This window comes from Haemaphysalis longicornis, unplaced genomic scaffold (genome assembly GCF_048455015.1).
Source record: "Haemaphysalis longicornis isolate Haplotype H1 unplaced genomic scaffold, Haemaphysalis longicornis Haplotype H1 scaffold_5, whole genome shotgun sequence".
In the NCBI taxonomy this organism is placed as follows: domain Eukaryota; kingdom Metazoa; phylum Arthropoda; class Arachnida; order Ixodida; family Ixodidae; genus Haemaphysalis; species Haemaphysalis longicornis.
Genome location: NW_027526385.1, coordinates 115,967,834 through 115,976,292, shown reverse-complemented (window position 1 = coordinate 115,976,292; position 8,459 = coordinate 115,967,834).

Sequence of the window (8,459 nt, the reverse complement as noted above, 5' to 3'; positions counted from 1 at the left end):
CAAAAGTTGAAATGTACTCAAAACTCAAAATCTACTCAAACTCAAAATGTACTCACACTCAAAGTGTACTCAAACTCAAAATGGACTCAGAACTGTAAATGTACTCAGAACTCTAAATGTACTCAAAATAACAATGTACTCAAACTTAAAATGAACTCAGAACTCAAAATGGGCTGAGAACTCAAAATGAATTCAGATCTCAAATCACCTCACAACTCTCTCGTGCTAGAAATTTACTCGTGCTCAGATGGACTCTGATTATATTAGCATTTATTGGTTTCGAATTGACGCGTGCTAAAAATATTAGGGGAGAAATTCGGGAGCTCAAACTCTTGCATTCGGCACGACATGACACCGTAGCTCCTGTGAGGTCAGAAATAGTTTTCGTTGAAGCTTTATTACAGCTTTACGTGCTGCCCATGATGACTAGCGCTGGCTGCAAGCAATTGTACGTATATATTGGATGCCAAACTCTGGATGTAGGCTCCGTGTTCATGTTCGTGACAGAGACGGTCCAGACTCGATGGTGTGCTGGGTCCCTGGGTCGAAACAAGCCAGATTGGGTGAGGGGACGTGCGCTCACTGCTCCGTTTATTTACGTCGAAGCTGTTTAGGGTTACGGTTTCGTGCATGCTTGATCTCCATCCTGAAAAAAACGCCTTGTTTCAAAGTAAACTGTCCCCGCGAATCTCTGAAGCCTGAGGCGTTCATGGATATGCCTTTGCTTTTTTTAATTTGCCGAGTACCTCCTACTCCTCCCCTCAGCAGAATTGTGTAAAGCCCTGCATTTACACAAAAATGCAGATATCACGGAAGTTCAAGCTGCAATTAAAAATGCGTAAATGTAGAGAATTTATAAAACTAAATGTTAAAAAACCTAAAATGAGGGTCTCGCGGAGGGAGATCATGTGGGACAAACAAAAATTAGCCCCATCTTCCCAAAGGGAACGCTGAGTAGATGCGGAGCATCTCAGGGTTCCGTTGTGTTTCCGTTGTGTTCGTAGAACTTCATCGGAAGAATGGAGTGAAGTGGAGTCAACCACAGCAAGCGCTGAACTGAACGCGTGCAGCGCGCTACCCGATTTAAATTCAAGGTTGAAGGAGAGGAGACGACAGGAGGATAGATGCTCAAGCGCCGATCATTCGCGCCGACAAAGCTCAGGGTCCGCTGCTCGCTTCAAGCGTTTGCGCTCAGCGTCGCGTGCCCTTAGCTGCGCAGCTTTGTCTTCAGTGGACGTAGCGTTGCTGTTAGTTTGTAGGATGGTGCTGACGCTTGCTTGCGCCAACCCTCTAACTGACGGGACTGTTGCTTCCATCACACTTCATCGGAGGAACGGAGTGAAGTGGAGTCAACCACAGCAAGCGCTGAACTGAACGCGCGCAGCGCGCTACCTGATTTACATTCAAGGTTGAAGGAGAGGAGACGAGAGGAGGAGAGATGCGCAAGTGCCGAGCATGCGCCGCGAAAGCAGAAGCGAGAACGCAGGAGAAGCGAAAGTGAAGTGCATGCAGCTGGTAGGAGAGAAGTGGCGGGAGTATCACGCAGCTGTGGGAGAGAGGGACGGAAGAGAGTTGCCCATGCGCAGTGTGAGTGCGGATGCCGATGTAAAATTTTTATTGGCATTTGCTAGGTGGGATGATGCTCGTAGCTCGAAAACGCACCAGGCACCACGCTATCGCTGTAAGTAATTACCGCCACCATAACCAGCTGTTATCTTCCAGAATGCGCACGTGTGCGTGTGCGAGTGCGTGTGCGCGTGCGGGTGCGCGTGAGCGTGCGTGTGGGTGTGCGTTGCGTCAGTCATTTGTTTTTCATTGTGTTTCACATGTAGTCGTTGGAGAACTGCAGACCCCAAATTAATTCTTTTCCTTTATATTGTTATCATGTGCTAGTTTTTATATCTTGCGTTATTTGTTATTGTAAAAAATTCTGTTCAAACGCACACACAAACTGCGCTTGCTTATTTTTCTGAAGTGTTTTCCTCCTTTTTCAATGTCTGTTTTGGTCTTGGTGGCTCAGTTGCCCCTGTATCTCATACACTCTAGCAATGACTTAATGCCTCACATGTAATTGGCCAATTCTGGATTCGAGTGCACGTTGATACGCAAAACTTTACGCTAGACTTAATTTTACAAAGAAAACTTGAAGCCTAAAATAATTATTAAATCAGAAAAGACATGTAAACCATGGATTACAATAGCGTTTGAAAATGGTGTAAAAAAGCTACATATGCGTGCAAAATTCATGAGGTGCCGGAGTATATCAGATTTAAATAGGTCAAAAACATAGAAACATGGATACAGCCACATCCGTGACGCGAAGCGCGCCTACTATCACGATCTATACGAAAAACCGATTGCTAGCCCGGAAGAAATGTGGCATACAGTGAATATTTTTTTAAATCGTAGAAAAACTGGAGTCCCACTTTTTGAAATAGTGAAGGATGATAAGATTATTTCTGGTGAACGTTTAGGGAACCTCTTCAACACCTATTTATTTCGTTAATTTGGCGAAAAGCCAAAATAATGAGCCCATCATTTCGCGCCTCTCAACTTCAAATAGCTGCAGTATGTTCTTTGGGCCACTACGGAATGGGAAGTGTACAACCCCATTCTCAATGTAAAAAATAATACCACGAAGGACATTGAAGGGTTACAAACAAAACCAATTAGGTTCATTGTGGAGAGCAATTTGTCACCACTCACTCACATTTACAATTTTGCTTTATCATCTAGCGTATTTCCAGAACGTATAAAACAGTCAAAAGTAACTGTGATACTCAAGTCGGGTGACAAAAATAGTTTCTCAAAATATAGGCTCTTTCGGTACTTCGAAATTTCTTTACAGTATTTGAAAAAAATAACATTTCTCAACTTGGATTCTTTTTGTACGAAACATAATCTAACCTCACCCACTCAATGTGGTTTTCGCAAGGGCAAGTCAAGATAACTTCCTTTATTAAAACAAAAAGACACTATAATTACTTCATTCGAAGATAAAAAGTTAGTTTTGGGAGTGTTTGTAGATTTCTCGAAGGCATTTGACTGTTTATATCACCGCACACTTTTATTGATGACTATATTGATGGTTGGGGTTTTTTTGGCGCAAGGCCGAAGAAGGGCAAACAGCGCCAAAGAAGAAGTTATGTAATGGTTGATGAGAATAAATACTAAGCCCTGTGAGTAGAAGTAAGAGTCACGCAATACAAAAGACAATAGAGGTGGCTGTTGTCTAGGGCGAGGATAATTTCTTGTGATATGACAAGACCTGCAGAAATTTTACTTCTCCTAAAAAATTAAGAACACGTTGAGTAGAAAACATTGGTTTGTCGGCTAAAAAGTATAAAGGGTGCAAAGAAATCTGTCGTCTGTATAATTCAGGGAACAGTTTGTGTCTTTTTGTGTGAATTGCTTTGCATGTGATTAGTATTTGGACTACAGATAGGCCATTTCCAAACCTGCTACACGTGGGTCCCGAAGTTCTAGTGAGCAGGTGGGAGTGCGTCACATGTGTGTGGCCTATCCGCAGCCTAGCCAGGGCGACTTCAGTGTATCGGTTGTGTGCATCCGTTGTGTAGCGTCCGAATGGTGGTTTTATTACGTGTGGTTTGTTGTCTGTGCGTTAACTCCATTGTAGTTGCAATGTGTTAGGCAGATATCTTCTGATGTGTGTCTTCAGGTTGGTGTTAGGTACTGTTGTTATGTCAACTGTGGTCATGAAAGCAGCAGCACCAGCCATTTGATCAGTGGTCTCATTGCCAGGGACCCTACAGTCACCTCGTACCCAGCATATAGTTATTTCTAAATTTGAAACTGATGCAGTCATTATAACATTTAAAAGAACATTGATTACATTGTTTTTAGACGACCGTATTTATGACAGTGCCTGAACAACCCTTAAAGAACCTGTGTACACGATGGACTTGGGAATTTTTTGTTCGATGATGTGATTTCAAACGAGTGAGATGCCATACGCTTCTGCAGTGCAAATAGTGTTATGAAACTGCATTGTTTTATTAACGCAAAAACTTGGTTCGTGCGCTGCACAAGAGACAGCCTAAGAAGTTTTCGACGCGTCGCTGAAGAATTCTGCGCACCTGTACTTGTCCTGCAGGAACAGGAACTGCTGAAGAATTGCACTCCTGGGTACCCTATTTTTTGCTTGTTGCGTGAATGATAGGTCGCATGATACAGGACGAAGGTGCCATGGTGGAACGAAATTATGGATGGGCGTCTTGTGTGTGTCTGAAAGGGGGACACTGAGTGCAGAAGCCTCCTCCCTCACTCTGAGAGTAAAGGTAAGGAAATAAATGGCTTGTTTAAAAAGGGCTGCAAGTTTGATGTATTGTTCATGATAGGATTAAAAGTATGGTTGCTAAGAGGCACAATCTTAGATGCATACAGCAGGTCAACATACTCCCGCTGAAGCCCTAGGCAACATTTGTCGCACTCAACATCAAGTCTTTCGAAAGGGTTAGTGCAAAAAGCGCCGCATGAGCGGTGAAGGCCATGATGCAGCACTGGGTCGAGCATTTGCAGTGCCTTCTTTGCCCCCGACCAATACACGATACTGCCGGAGTCAACCATAGACCCCACTAAGGCTGTGCAAAGGCGCTGCAGGAGTTGTTTTCGACCCCATAATATTGATGTGCGAGGACCTTAAAAATATTCTTTGTTTTTAAGCATTTGCATTTGATCAGTTTGATATGAGGAATGAATCGAAGTTTTTAATCGAATAAAATACCTAAAAACTTTTGCTCCTCGTTCACAGGAATCGTACCATTCGCAAGAGTGATATCTGGGTCCGGGTGAACCCCACGCTTCCTGGAAAACACAACACAAGAGCTCTTCCCGGGATTAATTTTAAAACCATTCTTGTCAGTACAGTTGGAAAATTTGTTCACACCGACCTGGACTTGACTTTCGGAGATGGACTTGTTACACAATTTAAACGATATCTGCACGTCGTCTAAAAACATGGAGTAATAGATTGCAGGTGGCAATGCCTTTCCAAGAGAGTGTATCTTTACTATGAAGAGTGTATAGCTCAACACGCCACATTGCGGCGCGCCATTTTCTTGCACGTGGACCTTTGAGAGTGCACAAGTAGCCCTCACTCAAAATGTTCTCTCCGACAAGTAGCTAAGAAGAGTGTTTAACATGTTACAAGAAACACCTAATGACTAAAGGTCGCTTAAGATCCCATAACGCCAAGCGGTGTCGTACGCCTTTTTGAGGTCGAAATACACAGTTAAACAATACTGTTTATGCAAGAAGGCATCCTTTATATATGTTTCAAGGGTTACGAATTGATCGTTTGTGGTTCGCCCCCTGAAGCCTGCCTGGAAGCTCTCGAGAAGACCGTTGTACTCAAGGAAGTACACAAGCCTGCGATTTATCGTCTTCTCGAGAACCTTGCACAGGCAGCTCTTCGGGGCTATGGGATGGTAGCTTAAGGGGGTGACGGGTCATTTCCCTCTTTCAGGAAAGCTACAACTATAGCCTCCTTCCAAGAGTAATGGGCCCCGAAAGCCATATCTTAAAATACAGGTGGAAAAGTGTTAGAAGAGTGTCTGAGTGTAGGTGCTGTATAATTGTAAATGCGATATCTGGGCCTGGAGCTGAGGGTTTACAAGCGCTCAGAGCGGCCGTCAACTCATGAAGTGAAAACTCGGAGTTATAACACGATGATGACTTGTCGTTATCAAGTAATGACTTCTTTTAGACCGATTGTTTGTGTTACATAAAATGGTTAGTTTATTGTGCGGAACTGGACACGTGTTGGAAGTGTTGTGCAAGTGTGTCAGCCGGGTCTTCGAGTGTGCCCCCGGTTGTGCTGACCAGAAGCAGGCTGTGTGTTTGTTCTCCCTTGAGTTTGCGTATTCGTGTCCATACTTTTCGCGTGTCGGTGTATGAATTTATGAATTTTATTATTCAGCGCCAACTATCTCGTTATACCTCACGGCGCACACGTTTTCTCAGCGCCTTTGTATTTTTGAACAGTAAAAGGTTTCCCGACGTGGGGTACCGACGCAGGATACCCCACGCCTTGTTATGAGCCTCTCGCGCCCGCCTACAGTCGTCATTTCACCACGGCCTCATATGGTTGCGCAGGGCACCAGAGGCGTGCGGGAATGGACTTTTCGGCAGCGTCGAGGATGTGCGCCGTGAGGAGTTGGGTAGCCTCTTCAACATGTTGGTGTGAGGAGTTGGGTAGGTTCGTCAACGTGTAGGAGTCCTATGGATGTGTGGTGAAGTTTTGATGTGTCTGTAAATGAATTCCAGTTAGCTCTTGCTTCATTGAGCCTGTTTTGGGAAGACGGACTGCATGAACCCTTACCAATAATAGGTGAGGTGGGGATGTCGTCACTACCAAATAGGTCCGTGCCCACACCCCACTCAAGGCATGGAAAGAATTGCAGAACCAATCGCGATGTTAAGATATGAGTATGTATTGCGTTCTAAGTTATGGTATGTGCGCTGTTTTTTGTTGAATAGGCATGCCCCTGAAGATGTTAGGAACTTCTCTATCAGGCTACCTCGGGAATCCTTGCGAGAAGAGCCCCAAAGAGAATTGTGCGCATTAGGGTCACCTATTAGAATGAAAAGTTTGGGTAACTGATCTACCAGACCCTTGAAATTCGAGCTTGGGAGTTGGAAGTAAGGAGGCATGTAAAGAGAGCGTAGTGTTATAAGCCTATTAAGGATTATGTTTTGAATGGCCACAGCCTCTAAGACAGTCTGTAGTTGGACAGTGTGGCACGCCAAGGATTTTCGGGCAATGATGATCACACCACGTGATGATGTGTCACCAACATATCTGTCCTTCCTAACTATCATGTAGCTATTCAAAAAAATTGTATGCCTGCAGTTTAGATGTGTTTCTTGAAGACACATTACACTTGGCTGATTGGAGTGCAGTATCTCGTACACATCGTCAAGGTTATTTAGGAGGCCTCTGCAGTACCATTGAAATATGTTTTCTCTTCCCATTATTTAAATTAGGAGCTACTGGAGTGTTTATGTTTATCTGTCGTTTTTCGGGGCTGTGACTCTCGTTTTTTTTGGCTTGGCGGGAGGCTTTCGCGTCGGGACGCATTTCTTGTGGTACTTCGCAGACAAGAACAGTCCGACGTCCATTTCACCACCGGATGACCTCGGAGTTCCTGAGAGATCAGGCCCCTTAGGCCGCTGACCTTTTTGGGCGCGCTTTTCCTTGCCCGCAACCACCGAGGGTTTGAGGAACTCCTCGGGTGGCGGAGGCGGTGCGGTGGGGGTGGGAGCTGCCGCTGGATCTCCGGTATCCATATCCTCCGTGCCCTTACGTGTGGTTTGGGACGGTGGAGCGGAAATGGAGGATGCAGCATCACTCCCACCAGATGTGGTTGCCACCACAGCCGCTGCTGGGTCAGCGAGCGGTGCAGTGACGGGTTGGGCTGCCTGTGGCAACCCAAGGGGGGGGGGATAAGTGCGACTCGCGGTACTGGGTTCCTGCCCAAACCAGACGCCGCTCCGCCGCAGGCGAACTGCGTCACCGTACCTCCACAGAGGGAAAGAGGCGAACCTCTTCCGTGCCTCTGCGTAGGGAATGTTTTCAGTGACCTTGATGTTTAAGATTTTCCATTCAAATTGAAACTGTTCACATTTCCTGGAATAGAACGCGTGTGGACCCTGACAGTTTGCGCAAAAAAATTGTTGCACGTTACATTTGTCGGACGGGTGGTCGTGCTGAGCGCAGTTTGCACAGGAAGTCGGCCGCGGCTGGTGTTTGGGCCGTGCCCGAACCGTAAGGCCGGACTGGACTTTGCACAAACCCGAATTGATGTATTCTGGAAGGCTTGACCTGTTAAAAGTCAAGATGAAGTGCTTTGTGGGTATTTGTTTGTCCTCTCTACGTATATTTATGCGCGTTACCCCTGCTACGCCTGACCTCGATGGCCTTCCAGCAGGCCGGCTTCAGTTTCGTAAAGTAGATAGGGAGCGGAGATCACCCCCTAGGAAGTGTTTAAGCAGCGGCGTGGCGTGACCCTGATGTCAAGATCAGCGATTCGGTTTGACTCAAGAGTTTTTCTGCCTGCTGCTGCGTGGTCACTTCCATCAGCAATGGTTCAGTTCTTTGTTTCTTGGCTTTGTACGCCTCACCAATTATACTTGCTAGGAACTTCGATACCGAGAAAACGGACAATGAAGCGACCGATCTTGCTGTGTCAGTTGACTCAATTACCCGCCGCGGTTGCTCAGTGGCTAAGGCGTTGCGCTGCTGAGCACGAGGTCGCGGGTTTGTTTCCCGGCCGCGGCGGCCGCTTTTCTAATGGAGGCGAAAAACAAAAACGCCCGTGTGTACGAGATTTCGGCGCACGTTAAAGATTTCTGGATGGTCAAAATTAATCCGTAGCTATTCACTACGGCGCGCCTTACCGCCTGCGCTGCGTCAGCATGTTAAAACGTTACAATCATTC